This window comes from Leptidea sinapis, chromosome 32, assembly GCF_905404315.1.
Source record: "Leptidea sinapis chromosome 32, ilLepSina1.1, whole genome shotgun sequence".
Taxonomy (NCBI): Eukaryota; Metazoa; Arthropoda; class Insecta; order Lepidoptera; family Pieridae; genus Leptidea; species Leptidea sinapis.
In genome coordinates, this window is record NC_066296.1 from 4,141,515 (window position 1) to 4,159,647 (window position 18,133).

The 18,133-nt window shown below is 36.2% G+C and overlaps 1 protein-coding gene across 1 annotated transcript in view; it reads right to left on the reverse strand.

Annotated features, from left to right (window-relative positions):
* Positions 1–13,080, reverse strand: part of LOC126974530 (vesicular acetylcholine transporter) — a 56,381-nt gene extending 43,301 nt beyond the window's left edge. The window contains exons 1-2 of the mRNA XM_050822045.1: positions 12,944–13,080; positions 10,267–10,650 (exon numbers count right to left, since the gene is read on the reverse strand). The gene's annotated coding sequence lies outside the window, so the exon portion shown is untranslated. The remainder of the gene's footprint in view (positions 1–10,266; positions 10,651–12,943) is intronic.
* Between the last annotated feature and the right edge of the window lie 5,053 nt (positions 13,081–18,133).

Sequence of the window (18,133 nt, forward strand, 5' to 3'; positions counted from 1 at the left end):
TACAAAGGAGCCTCCCACTGGTGAAATTCGGTATGATTTAACGACATAAAAGCTAGTATGAAATAGACGTAGATGCAATATTATGATAGAGTTATGATATTGGCATGTGGCGCGGTAGAGAACGAGCGGGTCGCGCCGGGAGACCTATCAAATATTCATGCCCTGGGACGTGATCGCGATTGTCCCCAGTCTCCCCCATCCACCCCAATTCATCGCTGCAGGTACTCTGAGTATACTAATACTGCTCATGATTCATGTGAATATTTTTGATTTATTGAAATACAAGAGAATCGCGAAAATGCCCGTCTTATCTCCATCTGTTCAGAGAGCTACAATTGATCATACGTCTACGTTACTTATCAATATAAGGTATATACTACATTTACACCAAAGCTAAATTATAATAAGAAATCTTAAAATGCCTACTACTCGGCTAAGTCGAGTTTGTAAGTCTTTTATGAGGCGATGTAGGTATATGATTATACAACAAGATCCCAGAAAATGTTGAAAACAAATGTATTACGAAATTCAAAAGAATTGTTAAAAAAGTTTGTGTGGTAAAGGTTAGTATAACATAAATGACTTTCTTTAATGATACCACTGACTGGGAATAGAACGACCGCCCTCAGGCTATTAAATAACAATAATTGTACGATTTTATATTGTTACCATATTTTTATATTAAAAAAAGACGCCTGCTTAGTTTGTTGCGCCCGTTCTTCTCAGAGTTGAGGCATACCTTTTGGAATGGGTGGTAGTTTTTGATTTTCAATATGTGATTTTTTATTCTATTTTGAACAAAATATTTGAATTTGAAATAATTTATAGTATAATTAATAATTGCATTTTGGGAAATATAGAAGCAACTTTCTAGTAAGATTTTCCATTCCTCCTCATTTTTTCCTTGTTACATTCTTTTTGAAGTTATACTTCTTTAGAAGCGTTATGAAAAAATTATCAGTGAAATAAATTATGAGTGAAATTTTAAGATCCGCCCCCATCACTGTAACACAAAAGTAACAGGGTGAAGTTAGTTCCTAAAATTTTCTGTCGTTTGCGGCATTCGTTATTTTTTTTCGTTTCTTCGTCCATTATAGGATAGGCGAAGTATTCAAGACCATACAACCGTATTCCTAATTTAATAATTAATCGTAGCAAGGCTTTACAATGTTGTTCTTTCTAGAAACGTACGAGGAATAAATAATTTTAAGGATTTTTGCTTTGTTCGGCCAAAGAAGTATAACTTCTTCCGTGCATACATAAGTACACACACACTGTTTTCCTCCTCAGGAACAGTTACCCGAATTGATTTAATACTCTTATTTTAAATTGCATCTAACAGATAGACTCAGCTCTGCGGCATATGCCGTTAGAAAGATTAGAGAGTACACGAATGTTGCGACCTGTGATGTTGCTAGAGAAGTGTACTTCAGTTATTTTCACAGCATCATGACGTGCGGTATTTTACTGTGGGGTCATGCTGCTCACATTGATATAGTGTTTGCTCTGCAAAAGAGAGCTGTTCGTGCTATATATAAGCTTAGTTATAGACAGTCTCTCAAAGAAAAATTTAAAGAAATAAACACTATGACTGTTCATTGTCAGTACATTTATGAAAACTTATTAAACGTTCACAAAAATCGTCACCTTTTTGCTCTTAATAGTGATTTTCATTATTATAACACTAGAAATAAGAGATTGCTTGTAAATAATTCTAGTAGGCTTCATAAGATACATAATATCTCAAAGGGTAAATGCCTACATTTTTATAATAAAGTCCCAGCCACTGTTCGGGCATTATCTTAAATGTCTTATAAGAAAATGGCTCTGTCGTAAATCCTATTACTCCACAGCTGAATATCTTAGTGATCGGACAGCCTGGGAATAGATTATGCTTATTTTATAGCAATAACAATGACAGTACAATATTGTATATTATTTATTAAAAAGAGCTGAAAAAAAGAATGCCTGGAGTTTGTCTGGCGCCGTTTCTTCTCTCTCAGAGCGCCATTTGTTTCCGAAGCGGTAATAGTATCTAGTATATTAAAAATGACATCAAAAAGATTTCTAAAGGAATCAATTTTGAGGAAATAAATGCCTTTTATGCCTTTTTAAATTCACGGTAAATACCGATCGGGTTACAGGTACGAGGGCCTTCCGCAGTAGAGGGCACGCAATACGAAGCTCGGGAGTCGGGAGGCGAGGACGCGAGGGCGCCTAATTGTTGCTTGTAATTCGATTTATGTCGTACACTAATTGGGTAATATTAACTGAGTTTTCTCTGAACACCATAATTGTGGAATCCATTAGAAAATAAGATAAAGCTTACTCCAGTTTTGGGGATTAGCTACCTTGTTGTTTGATAACATTTTTAAATACCTATAGAACCTGAGCCGATTAGTGGTGGATCCTTTTTATCAGTAAGAGATGAGACGAGCAGGACGTTTAGCTGCTGGTTATTGGTACCCCTTACAATGCAATGCCGCTCAGGATTATTAAAAAAGTGGCGTTACAATTGCGCTGATGTAGATGATAAGTCTCATTTGCCCAATAATTTCACTAGGTACGGCGCGTTTCAGACTGAAACACAATAATGTTTACACAATACTGCTTCACTGCATAAATAGGCGCCGTTGTGGTACCCATAATCTAGCCGGCATCCTGTGCCAAGAAGCCCCCCACTGCTGCAGGTTTTTGTGCTGTGAATGTTTAAAATCGATCCAAATAATTAGACGTTGGTGGTGGAAGCAAAATCGATTAAATAGCAATGAACTTTAGAATACTTAACAAATAATTTGAAATCAACGGCTCTATTTCAATTTCAATTAATTGCAATTCCATAAATATAGTCCTTAAATATAACATTTGGAGTTTATACTATAATTATTATACAAGGCAGTATATTATGGATACCCAGTTTGGGTGTCGCAATTTGGTCTGAACAGCAGACCGTAGTAGGGAGACCCATATTTTAATTTATTTAAGTTTGGCTCGTTTAAAAAATCATTTACGGCATAGTAGCACTTTTCTAATAAAAAGTTTTTCAGTGCTTAAATAAATTCATTTTCATTATTTATGCTTCGAATTTTATTTGGCAGATTATTAAGTAGGTAACTAAGTATGGATTACCTTAAGTGAGCTCATGCGTTGATTATGAACATAAAAAAACCGTGGGTTAGTACTTTTTGTGTAGCAACAACAAAACTGGGCTAAACAGACTAATTTAAAAATGAGGAGTTTCTCAATTCGATCGGTATTTTTATATGTTTGTACACCGATTACGCTGCGATTTATGAACCGATTTTCGATATTCTTATGCTTTAGTTTGATGCGGAATAGTCCCCATAAAAATTTCGCATGGTTTGGCCCAATAGTTTTTATTTTATGAACATTGATGTTTAAAAGGCATAAAAAGCATTTATTTTCTCAAAATTGATTCCTTTAGAATTCTTTTTAATGTCATTTCTAATAACTACTAGATACTACTAGCGCTTCGGAAACAAATGGCGCTCTGAGAGAGAAGAAGCGGCGCAAGAAACTCTCCCAGCATTCTTTATTTGCGCTCTTTTCAATAAAAATATACAATATTGTACTGTCATTTCTATCGCTATAAAATAATCACAATCTAGTCCCAGGCTGTCCGATCATTTAGATATTCAGCAGTGGAGGATTTACGACAGAGCCATTTTTTTTAAAACATTTAAATTTATTTATAGATATTGCCTGAACAGTGGCTGGGACTTTACTATAGAAGTGTATACATTTACCCTTTAAACTATTATCTATCTTATGAAGCTTAGTTTAGATGGATAATGTTCACCGAATCGGATGGCACAGAATTATAATCTATAGGCAGCACATATAAATAAAAGTATTTTATTAATAGTAAAAGTATTAAGTTATTTTATACTTTTAAGTTTTTGAAGTCGGTTTTCTAAAAGTAGTTTATTTTTTATTATATAATATCCGTAAAGCAGTTTCAAAAATTATTTCAAAAACAAACACATAAAAAAATATTCTTTCCTAGTTTTTTTGAGAATTCTTTTAATCTACCGGTCCGAATTGTATTCAAAATCTAAGTTTGGTCAAGCCCTTTCGAATTACACCAACCGGGAAAAATCGGTCGAGCCGTTCAAAAGTTAAAAGAGGTTTACATGCACAGGAAGCCGGCTAGATTATGGGTACCACAACGGCGCCTATTTCTGCCGTGAAGCAGTAATGTGTAAGCATTACTGTGTTTCGGTCTGAAGGGCGCCGTAGCTAGTGAAATTACTGGGCAAATGAGGCTTAACATCTTATGTCTCAAGGTGACGAGCGCAATTGTAGTGCCGCTCAGAATTTTTGGGTTTTTCGGGAATCCTGAGCGGCACTGCGTTGTAATGGGCATGGCGTATCAATTACCATCAGCTGAACGTCCTGCTCGTCTCGTCCCTCATTATCATAAAAAAAAAACCTTTAGTTGCGAATGCAACGGGCAACTACTAGTATAGTTTTAAATTTCAAAAACACGCACAGATTAACGATTTGTATCGTAGTCATTACGTTACGCTTGTGTGCCCCTGGCTCGCCAAGGAGTCAGGGAGCGCGGGAAAACAGGGACGAGCTCCGGGGGGCTGCTGCAGATGACATCAGGTTAATGAGGTGGCTCCGAGGTCGCAGTTTTTGATCAGGTACAGTTGGAGCGTGGAGCACAACCCCCTTCATTGAATTCATTTGTTATTGATGCGTGAATAGTGTTACTATTCAAAAAGTTTCAAAGTCAAATATTTATATTCAAACTAGGATTCATAATCACTTGCTGAACGTCAAAAATACTCTTTCGAAAAAGTATGCCTCAGATCTGAGATGAATGGGCGCAACACACAACTCAGCGGACTCTTTTTATATAAAACTAGCGGACCCGACAGGCGTTGTTCTGTTAAAAAAACTCTCGCCGATGGAATTTCGTAAATCACTTATTTTTAGTATTAGCATACATAATACATAGGAATAAGTATAGTAGGTATGTTATTCTTCTACTGTATCGTGTGTAAGAATATAAATAAATTAATACCCTGAATGTAAATAAATCGCCGTTCTTAGATAATGTCTGCCCCAAATGAGGACATTTGGAAACAAAAATTGTATTTTTGAGTGTTTTTTCTAGAAAATGTCGTGATTCGGTAGTTTCCCACTAAGGCAGCACAATCCTGGCGTTTCTCCGGAAAATACCGGATCCGGAAAATGGTGTAACTAACATGACTTTGTTTTAAATATATAGATATCGTTGCAATATATTATCGTTCAATTGCCTGAGGGTGGTAGCTCCATTCCCAGTATATGATATTATTTAGGTTATTATGTTATATTCACATTTACACACATAAATACCGCTGGCGTAGTCGCAAAGTGCGGCAACCAATCCGACGCCCATGTGCGTGTCCTCGAACCTCTAACAATATGTGACGTTGACGTGCGACATGTTCTCTTAAACCTTGCCAATAATCAAAACTAAAATGCCGGGTTGCGTAGTAAAACTTTCTCTAAATAATACTACAAGAAATAAGAAAGACCCTGGGATACATATCATCAGTAATTATTTTGTATTTTATTAATTTCAATATAAAATAACACGAAGCGTATTTTACAAAATTTGAAAGATGCCATTAAGTGTCAAGATGCCACGCACATAAGCATCTAATAGTTACCCTAATAAAAAATCTATTGTTTTTAGGTAGTGCGGCATCTAGTTGGAGCGCAGCGGATACCAATCCTTAATCTAAGGTGCTGCTATAGCCTGAAAAGGTATTCTGATTAAAATGAGACTCGAGTGTATCCTACTAAGAGTCATACAACCATACAATTTATGATTGCTTTTCATTTTTATTTCTGAAAGTAGTTTCAAGAAAATATGTCGTTTCTTATAATATTCCAATAGCATTGAAAAGGCGAGTCACGCGATGGCTTCACAAAGCGGTCCAAGAACAAGCTTATGTTTCAGATACGTATAGTTCCGCACGGTCTCCGTCCGCCCCGTGTCCGCTTTCTATCCGCTCGTCATCCGCTTTTTGCAAGCGCTCTTATTGAATATCATATTAGACATCGTTCCTTGTTTTATCAAACAACTAGCAATGCCTCGCGATTTGCCTCGTGAAGATACCGATCACGAGATAGTGAATAAATTTATTTTTGTTAAAAATAATAGTTTGATTTCACTTAGTTATTATTTTATTATTGGATAATGTCTCGTCGTAAAAATAATGAGATCAATTAATTTATTAAAACAACTATTTCAAGTGACCCGGATAGTTTAATCTCGACAGTAGGTACGAATGTATAACAGAGAATTACAACATCTTACAAAAAATTAAAATTGAATTAGGCGTTACTTTGCGGAAATCCATTATTATACAAATGATTTAAGTTTTCTTTAGTGTTAATTCCGCCAATATTTGTTTTTAAATACAATTCGACGCGTGTTTCGCCTGGCACGAGACTGTCTCACGACGATCAGTCTCGTGCCAGATTTTGGCGAGACAACACGTCCTGAGGATGCCTCATGTAGAGGTGAAACACGTGTCGAATTGTTTTTAAAAACAAATATAGGATGGAGGTACTGGAGGATACTGAGGTAAAGACTTTTTGAAATCAGTCAAGTAGTTTTTATGTGGAAACATTACAAACATACATACAAAAACACAATTTATTATATTAGTTTAGTATCAACCAATCAAGTCGTAATTTTTACTTTTCTTTTAAGGATTTCTTTTCAACTTATGCTACAGACTAAGGAAATGTCAAAAATTTTACTTAACACAACCTCAAGTACTTGAAGGAATTTTATTTATTTATAATTAATAATAAAGTTGACATATTTTATTTTCATACAGTCATACATGGGAATTTAAACACCTATAAATATTAATTTAACCATTTAAGAAGTTCTTTACTCTCTTTAGTGGGAGGCTCACTTTTTGCACAGAATACCGGCTAGATTATGGGTACCCAAACGAAACCTATTCCTGCCGTGAAGCAGTACTGTGTAAACAATATTGTGTTTAGGTCTTAAGGGCGCCGTAGCTATGAAATGACTGGGTAATTGAGACTTAACATCTTGTCTCAAGGTGACGAGTGTAATTGTTTTGCCGCTCAGAATTTTTGTGTTTTTCAAGAATCCTGAGCGGCATTGCATTGTTATGGGCAGGGCGTATCAATGATTATATTCATTAAAATAAACTCCTTTATCATATTTTATTCAATCCTGAATAAGTAGATAAATATTATAGTTAATTGTTTTATTGAGTCATTATCCATATTTTCTGCTCATACTATTTCAATATTTAATTATACTTTTGTTACAACTTGATCACGAATCAAATACTTATTTCAATGAAGATGCAATTTGATGGGGAAATCCCGAAGCAAATAACAGTAGGTTTCCTACTACAAGTATATCATTTACAGAAGATAGAGATCTAGTGCAGACTACTGTTCTGCTCATCATCATCTATTTAGCTAGAAGACGTCCACTGCTGGACAGAGCCCTCCCCATAGATCTCCATGACAATCTCCTGCGCTGCCCTCATCCAACCCGCTAATAACAAGATGTAAATATTTGAGAATCGTTATAACACAGGGCGCGAGCACGGAGGGTTGTATTACGAGCGTCTTAACAAACACTCCCTTTTGTTGTTTTGTATTTTAATAATTTAATAGAGACATTGCTATTGGGAGGGCTTGACTGAACCTCATACAAGTTGCAAGTTAAAAATAATGTTATAATATTGATTAAAAAGTAATGTTAAAGTCGACAATACAAACCAATGACTAATTATCACTACTAACAACACTAGAAATGGAACTGAACTGATTTGGATGAAATTTGATACAGCAATAGATTAGAGATTTGGAAAGGACATAGGCTACAATTTATCCCAGAAATCTCCATGGTTGTCGCGGGATATGTGAAAAACTGAAATTCACATGGATGAGCTATAACTATACCAATAGTAGGTTTAGTTTGCCATAGCAATCTTCCTCGAAATAAGACTCATATAATATGTTGGGAACGGGAGCGAAAACGGGAACCGGAACTGGAATAGGACATGAGATATACTTCAATTCCAAACTTGCTTATTATTTTTACAAAACCTTTATCTACGTGGACGAAGTCGCGGGCATCAGCTAATATGTTATAATTGATTGTTATGCACCCTTACTACATCATAATAAACCCAGTCATATCTTATCTAAATGTTTGTATGAACATACAAATAGGAAATCAAAAGGCGGAATATTGTCTTAATTCATGTGTCGAAGCTTGTGGCGTTTGATGTGTGGTCAAGTCAAAAAAATCTTTATTCACTGTAAAACTTTATAAGTTAATAGCTGACCCAACAGACGTTGTTCTGTAGAAAATAAAATAAAAATACTGTTTTATAGGAATTTGCTATTACTTAGAAACATAATAAATTATTTCGTAAAAAATGCTCCCTGTTGTTATAATGAAATTGTTTCACAGCAGAACTGTCAAACCGTGCGTCGATAGATTCTCTCACACAAAATATGTCCATACAAAACAACTATTGGAAATAAAAATAATTATGGGTCCCAAATCGAAATAAAATCTATCCTATCTCTCAAGTTGGACTAAATTACACTCCATAAAGTAATCCCCATTTAAATCCGTTCATTAGTTTAGGAGTCCATCGCGGACAAACAACGTGTCACGTAATTTATATATATTAAGATTTAGTGCTTGGTCAGGATGAAGTACAAAGTTACAATAGCATTCAAATGAGTATAACAATATTCATTAACAAAATTTAGAACATTAATTCCAACTATATTTATCATTCAAATAATCTTTCGCATTATGATGCCTTAGATTAGGCCTTAGATGTTAATTTATTTTTTCACGATACATTAAAATTTTTTAATAGGTAATATTTTAATATCATTTGGGAGTTTATAATAAAATATAACACAATCCACTTTAAAAGATTTAGCAATTTTACGGAGCCTAGTAGATGGAAACATCCATTATTATGTGGTTTAGATGCCCACGCCTGACTAACCAAATTAAATTTAAATATTAATGCATATAATATAATGATGAGTCTATCGGCGCCGGGTCATAAAGCTCGGTCTACGCAGTCTTGGTTGGAAACGTTTCGGACTTCATCAGAGCTGAAGACTGGCTGTCGTCTACTCCTACTGGATTATGATTTATGGTCAGTTTTAGAGAGTACGGCTTGCTCTAAACGCCATTATAATTTGGAGTCCCTAAAACAATCCGTACGATTGGCAGTCAAGAATTTTCCCATTGAAAGAGTGCGTGCTTCTATTGATAACTGGCTTCAACGTTTAAAGGACTGTATTGCAGCCAATGGAGACCACTTCAAATAAGCTTTTTATATTTCAAATTGTTTTATATTTATGTATTTAACTAACACACTATAAAAGTAATAAATGTTTTTTGCAATAGAAAAATTTCTTTTTTTCTTTGTGTGAGTATTTATGGCAAGAATAGGTATATTGATATAAATATATGTCCAAGGAGCTAGCGTGATGGGAAGTGATGAGGCGATCACTCATCAACGTCCTCATCATCGGGGATCAAGAGATGCGTTGCGTTTAAGATGAGAATGAAGATCTCTAAGTGGTATCAGTATATATTGACATAATAATATTGACAAACTTTTACACAAATTATCTTGCCCCAAACTATGCATAGCCTGTATTATGCGTACAGGACCACCAGAGGGAGGCTCCTTTGCACAGGATGCCGGCTAGATTATGGGTACCACAACAGCGCCTATTTCTACCGTGAAGCAGTAATGTGTAAGCATTACTGTGTTTCGGTCTGAAAGGCGCCGTAGCTAGTGAAATTACTGGGCAATGGGACTTAACATCTTATGTCTCAAGGTGACGAGCGCAGTTGGAGTGCCGCTCAGATTTTATGGGGTTTTTCAAGAATCCTGAGCGGCACTGCATTGTAATGGGCAGGGCGTATCAATTACCATCAGATGGACGTCCTGCCCGTCTCGTCCCTTATTTTCATAAAAAAAACACAACGAAATATTTAATACAATATACGTACTGAAACATATATAAATACATATAAACATCCGTGACTCTGAAATCGTGCATATTCATCATAATATAAATGTTTGCACCTACCGAAATTTGAACCCGGACCTCTAGCTAAGTGGGTAGGTTCACTAACCACTGCGCTATATGTGTTGTCATATATTATGTGATATAGATACAACAGGGGTGGCTCACCTGAGTCTCTCAGCTGCAGAGAGTGCACCTTATCGCTGAGGTATCCTCGGAGGGAGCTGGCCACTCGGGAGGGCGAGGCCGCCGCGACGCCGCCTCGCAGCGCGCCTTGCAGCCGCCCCAACAGCGCTCCTTCCTCCTCCACGGTCACGAGTCGGGGGCGAAGCCCCACGCAACTTACAAAACGAACACTAACTTATCGAAATACAATTCAAAAATTCACTTCTAAAGGTACGGGTAGATAGAGTTTGTTTGTGCGAGAGTATACGTTAGACTTAAGCTATCAGTGCGTAGTTGATATGTAACTGTTGTGCTCAGAGCCCGCTCATGGTGTGTCACTACCGCCGCCAGCTGGGTGTCACCACCGCGCGCCGCCGCCGCTCGTTTCTGTAACAACGTGTCGCGGTCATTCACGGTTCTGAACATACACACATCTTTTACCACTTTATATTTTATCTTCATATTATCACAAGTTTATACCTAGTTTAAAACGTAGTTATTATAATACCAGTACCAGGGATTATGGGTACCTCAACGGCGCCTTTTTCTGCCGTGAAGCTGTAGTTTGACAACATTGCTGTGTTTAGGTCTGAAGGGCGCCATTGCTAGTGAAATTACTGGGCAAATGAGACTTAACATCTGATGTCTCAAGGTGACGAGCGCAGTTGAAGTGCCACTCAGATTTTTTGGGTTTTTCAAAAATCCTGAGTTGCACTGCATTGTAATGCGTAGGGCTCGTATCAGCTGAATGTCCTGCTCGGCTCGTCCTTTATTTTCATAAAAAAAAAATATGATATAGAAATTTAATTTAATGTAAACGGCAGTAACTCCCCAACAATCAGTATATTTTCAGTATATTCACTACGATTATAGTGTAGATATAGAGCTTCCTGTTCCAGTTTTTAAAAAATTTAAAACAAAATATTAAAATAATTTTATTTAAATTCTCATAAAGTTTATATGATCTCTATAAGTATTTTTATATATTTGTGTTATTCTAATAGACTGTTCGCTATTAAACATGTTAATTAAGGAAAGTATAGGTCTGGTATCTGTTGTTAAATTTAGTTAATCATTTCTAAGACTGTCTGTTTCTGAATAAATAAATAAAATAAAATCATATTATTATAATAAAAAGTGACCAAACGATAACTTCTTCACTTGATAATGGTTCATGTTTCCCACTATAATGTTGAATTCAATACGTCAAATCCCAATAGCACAGAATAATCCGCAGCTACGGCGCTCAAACCGTTCCACAAATAGTGCTTGGGGACAGAAGAAGACTGCAGTGGTACCACCTGGCTGGCAACCTCCAAAAGAAGCCTTCTAGCGACGGCACTATCACTAAACATGTGCTTTTTATATAACAGACATGTCCTACAGGCAACAAACTATTGTTAGTTAGTTAGTTTGCTGTTGGAACGCTGGTGATGAGACCCGTTTTAATTTTTAGGGTTCCATAGCCATATGGCAGAAAACGGAACCCTTAAAGATTCGTCATGTCTGTCTGTCTATCCGTGTATGTCACAGCCATATTTTCCAAAACTATAAGAACTGTACTGTTGAAACTTCGTAAGTAGATGTATTCTGTGAACCGCATTAACATTTTCACACAAAAATAGAAAAAAAAACAATAAATTTTGTTCCCCATACTTAGAACTGAAACTCAATGATAATACTAAAACAAATATATGATATACGTGCAAACTTCCACCGATAACTGGTTTGAACGAAATCTAGTTAGTAGTTTTTTTAATACGTATAAATTATGAGAGCAATACTTGTTGAAAGTATTTCAGTTTTTGCTTATAAAACAATAAGTTAACTTTGACATTTTCATAGCCTGTTTAGAAGTTATACTTGAACGAACATTGTAGCCCGCAAGAAGTACAATAAAGCAACGGAAGTCATAAACCAGCGGCCTTCCGCAAAATGGCGGCCGGAAGCGTCTCGATGGTCTGTTTCCGGCGTTCTACATCTAAAATACTTGAATCAAAACTATACTCTTTACGCAGTATAGTATATGTTTTTTCTGTATTGATTATTTTTGACAAAATATTGGATTTTGAACAACATATTAATTCTTTCATTAACTTAATGCTTATTTTACGAACTTATCAAAATATTTTTGTATAATTATTAACTTAAGTTATTATAATATAATATTTGGCTTATAATCTTTTCGAATGTGTGGTTAGATTAAAATCATTACCCATCCTAAAGATTAAAAAAATTTTTTGAATGAATTAACTTAGATAATGAAACAGGTCTATATCAGGTAGAGTCGCATTGTCTAAATAATAATATTAAATAATTATTTTATATAACTGAACAATTATCATAATCAAAATCGCAAATGTATGTGTTTATTTTGAAATTAACAATTCTTTAAATTATTAAATAGTTCTAACTTTTACAATCATTTCGATGTTATTTTTAATTTAATTTTAAACAATTTCTAAAACCGATGTATCTATCTCTTTTCTTATCATGTGGTATAGTTGGCGTCTCACTCGCACACGTATTACGTAACCATCTATTACATAACAAAATAACGGCGATACAATATATTATCAATAATGTTGACACAACCCAGACAGTGCACTCCGACATTAATGTACAATGACGTCACAGATACGGTTAAGGTAATTAGATTAGTTAAAAGTGAATATAGAACCTTTGTTAATGTTGGCGTGATCTCTGCACACCGTGCGGCTGCGGGCCCAGACTGGCAGCCTGCGGGCGAGCTCCGCTGAAGGCTCCAGCGCCATGCGCACAGCCTGCGGCTCCCATTGGCTGTCGTAGCTGCGTGACGTCATAGGCACTCCGCCAATCGCGTGCATCTGAAATTCATGTAGGTACTGACGGTGAGATGGGTCGATTACTAAAAATAGGACCGATGGCGAGCGGTGCACCGCGGACGGTAGTGTCGAACCCCCGCCCCCCGCCTGCCCCCCGGCTTACCCCTCCTACATCATGATGACGATATACTGTGCTTTATTACCAGTGTATACACGTACCGAAGAGTAGTTTAAGTTTGTGTCCTTAATTCCAAATTTAGAAGGGTTGAAGACTTGACACTGAAGAATTAGCTTGTTCTTAGTTGTACAACATATGCGGTTAAAAAGATTAGACAATAATTAACTGACATAGTATATTGTTGTGGGGCAATGCAGCCAATATTAATACTATTGCTAAATATAACATATGTCCTAGCAAATCATTCTAGATGTTGCGCCACCTCCTCTAAGTGCAGTAAGTGGTCTATTGCGGGGCGAAGGCTTTTACACGAGGAACCCAGAAAATGTACAAATACATATTGTGTTGCGAAATACGTTTTTTTTTATAAAAGTTTGTGTGGTAAAGGAAATGATCAAGCAATCGCCCCCAGCATTATTTATTGCACCAACAAAGTATACACTTATACCAAAGATTAAGGATTGGACTCCGCTGCGTTCCAACTAGTTACCGCAGGCGTAGTTGCAAAGTGCGGCAACTAATACTACGCCCAAGTACTCGAGCCGGATTCGAACAATGTGTCACGTTGACGTGCCACATGTTCTGTTAAATTTAGCTAATAATTTAGAAGCTAATACGGGCTACGTAGTAAAACTTTGTAAAAATAATACTACAAGAAATAAGAAAGACACTAGGATATATTATCAGTAAGTATTTTGTATTTTATTATCTCACTCATCACGGTATCTCTGAAACTATAAGGCCCGGAGTCTTGAAATTTGGCAGGAAATATTCCTTTCGCCGAGTAGAAGTCAGCTTAGATTTTTTTACGGATTTTTATGAAATTCCACTCGCACGAGTTTTTTATATCATTAACAAAACAGCGTCGGTTGGGTCAGCTAGTATAGTATAAAATGTAAATACATATATTTTAAGCATATTAGTGATGACGTGGGTGAGTATAATCAAAAACCAACACACGTGTTTCATGACCCTCTGGTGGTGACTGCGTTAATAAAAACTCGAGCGGTGGAAACGTTGAACAAATATAAATGTTCTACGGCCATAGTACATACCGCTCATTGCATACGTCGCACAGTATAGGCTGTGTGTACTGTGGCCTCGTAAAATCAATCTTTCACTGCATCACTAGTATTAATGACAATATCAAATGACTCACAACCTATGTTCAGCTGATGGTTAAAGGAGAATTTGTACAGAGCCACCATTTATTGAATTAGGTTTTTTTGCGGATCTCCATAGTACAATTGGAGAGCTATCATGGTTATAGTAATGATGAGAATAGAAAGCAATGACTGCGGAGCCGGGCTCGCGGTGATCGATCGATACAGTCCATATCTTATGCCTCTTCTCCACAATCGGCGATGATCGTTACTTGTGTGATCGTTGTCATTGGCAAGTTAATCGTTAATTATCGTGTCATCCACACAATCGTCCGTGATCATTTATTGTGTGGCATTCCTTCAAGATGGACGTAATGATTTTCATGATTCAATAATATTATTCATATTGGTGAGCGATTATAAACCTCATAGTAACGATAAATATCTGAGTACCTACCTATATACCTTCCTTATTTTTATCTTTGTAATATTTATGTTTGGGATTCCATACTTTTGGGTAGTTCTATGAATTTAAATGTTTCTTCATTTGACCTCCCAGTAGTTATTGTATCGTACACGCGCTATGTAAATACAAGGAAACGCGTGTAGTTGTGGGTATGCGCATATAACTACACGCGAATTCATTTTGATGCGTGCCCGAAAAACCGACAAGTCACTGATAGCCGCGATGAGCGATCACTATGGCCAGTATAGACGATGATTAACTAGAAGCGAATATTTTTATTCAAAATAGGATGTGTCATCTCTTATTGATAGTCAAAAACTACCACCCATTCCAAAAATAATGCCTCAGACCCGAGAAGAATGGGCGCAACGAACTCAGCAGGCTTTTTTTTACCAAAAATATATGTACAAAGTAATATTGTACAATTTAACTTATTATTTAATAGCCTGAGGGCGGTTACTCCATTAACAATATGTAACCTTTACCACACAAACGTTTCTTAACAATTCTTTTGAATATCGTAATACATCGCCTTTAATCGCCGATTGTGGAGAGGTGCCATTAAGTAGTCATTAACAATAGCAGCCGGCCGTGAACAGGCCGCAGCGTAGCGTCTACTACGACACGTGCGCAGGTGAGATTGTATGTAACGCTCATATACGATGTAAATTACTATATTATGATAACCTGAATTACAATCGTCCTCTTAATTGTGCAATGTTATTAAAAATTGGTATATAAATATGGCCAATGTATGATCAAACAATAGTATCATTTACTGGTTTAGCGTCAATATGTCGTTTGACGACCCATATAGCCGAATGGTTAGTGATCCTGACTCCTAAGCCAGAGGTCCCGGGTTCGAATCCCGGTAGGTGCAATCATTTATATGATGAATATGGATGTTTGTTTCCGAGTCATGGATGTTTATATGTATTTATGTATATTTAAGTAAGTATATTGAAATTAAATATATCGTTATCTTGTACCCATACTACAGGCTATGCCTAGTTTGGGGCAAGATAATTTGTATAAAAGTGTGTCAATATATAAAAATGAATAACATATTGTTAAATCTTAATATATATATTTCTTTTGTGCGTCTGTTGTAACTGAACTCCTCCTAAGCGGCTGGACCGATTTTAATGAGACTTTCGGTGTGTCTTCAGGTGGATTCGAGAATGGTTTAGATTCAAAATTAAAGTACCGCTGGACCGATTTTGATGATTTTTTGTGTGTTCCAGTGAATTTGAGATTGGTTTAGATTCTCAATTCCGTCCATATAAAATAATTCTCAAGCTCATGTGTATGTTAGTGAAGTCCTCCTAACGGCTTTTCAAATTTAAGACGTGTGAACAGGACAATGTCTGTCGGCTCCACTTGTAGTCATATAAAATCAAATCAAAAATATTTTTATTTTATAGGTAAATCATATTACACTTGAAATGTGTAATTTTTTTCATATAGCTCATTCGGAAGGCAGATTTCCTCGGAGAAAGCAAGAAACTTTAAGATTGTTTTTTTTCAAAACAGAATAGGTGTTACAAGCTCTTTTTTTTAATGCAATTTACAAATCATTTCAATTACAATATATGCAAAGTGATGCAACAAAAATACTCAAACAACAAAAAAAAAAGTAAATTAATAATTATAAACACAAGAGTTATATACCATAAATAAATAAAGGCATTAAGCGAGCATTTTAATAAATAAAAATATACTTACTTTAATTTTAAGATAATTAAATAAAGGAAATAAAAAAACCAAGAAGAAGACCTCACGGTAGCAAGATCATCCAGCCACCACAAGTAGCGCCCATTCACGAGCATGCCGCATGGACCAGCCATCGTCTCCCTTGACCATATTTTAGGGAAGAGACGACGCCCCACGTAGCCGCCACAAGCAGTGGCATTTAAGCCAGCATGACGATGCCTGTTACGAGAAATCTACCGAATAACAAAAGAATGTTCATCTACATATAACGCAATACTTACTAAATGCCTTTACTTACAATTCACCATTTGGTTTCAATTTCTTAAGACTAAATTAACCGCGCCAAATGTCACAAATAAAGATGATGCCACCAAGTATCCAATTGAATTCCTAAACTCCTTCTGTGTGCCAGGCATACCACTCCACAACTTACGACTAAAGGTTGGCTCACTCCCTTTTCTTTTTTTTAACTTAAACAAGTAAGTCAATAATTATGGTGCCCTACTTTACATAAATCGTTTAAAATAAATTAACAAAAAAACAACCGACTTCAAAAACACTATTTTAAAACAATAGATATAATATGCACTTAAAAGTATAAAAATAATGTTATACAATCTAATTAATTAATCTAATTCTAGTTACGGTTATTGTCATTTGGAATCGGTGTCCTTCCGCCGCGACTCGCTCTCGCCTCCGCACAACTCAAGCACATCTCACCTACAGCTATAGGTATGTAGTTACAAACCTATCTTGAATGACACCTACTCCAAAAATTACAATAATCGTAACCAGAATTAGATTCATTAATTAGATTGTATAAAAAATACGCAATTATTTTACAATGGGACCACCAAGCACTAGCTTTCAAATAAAAAAAGAATTTACAAATTCGGTTCACCGAGTCGAAAGTTTTGAGGTAACAAACATAAAAAAAAGAACATACCGACGAATTGAGAACCTCCTCCTTTTTTGAAGTCGGTTAAAAATGTAAAATGGTGGAGTGGAACTGTAAATATAGATTCAAAAGAGTGGTAATGAGTTTCTTGCCAATTCTTCTCATTAAAGTCCAATTTTTCCGAAGTGGAAGAAAAATCTTTGACATTCATAAGCTGTTTCTTTTAACCTTGAATAAACTCTTTTTTCTTTCTTTACTTGTCTGCTTACTGCTATCATTGTACACACCCGGTACTAGATACCACCATCATTCAATCATATTATCAATAAAACTGCAGTACCTCTTTTTTTTTATGAGGAGAAAATACTGTTACGTATTCATGCCCCAGGACGCGGCGTTATATGTCTGACTCGAGTGGCATGAGCGGACACCCTATATTGTGGTGTCCTGCACTCCTGCAGTACCTTTTTTTTTTTTTTTTTTGAGAGGAGGAAATACTGTTACGTATTTACGCCCCGGAACGGGGCGTAATATTTCGGACTTACTTACTTACTTGGAGTGTCCGCGTAAGCGGACACCCCATACCGACTAAAACCTCCTCTGTGCTGTTAGCAGCTCTGGCTTTCACAGCGAAGTAGGACGTGGGCCGTGGAGGCCGCAAAGACTACGCAACAACAGTCGCGGGGCGTCTCCTAAGGAGACTCGAAC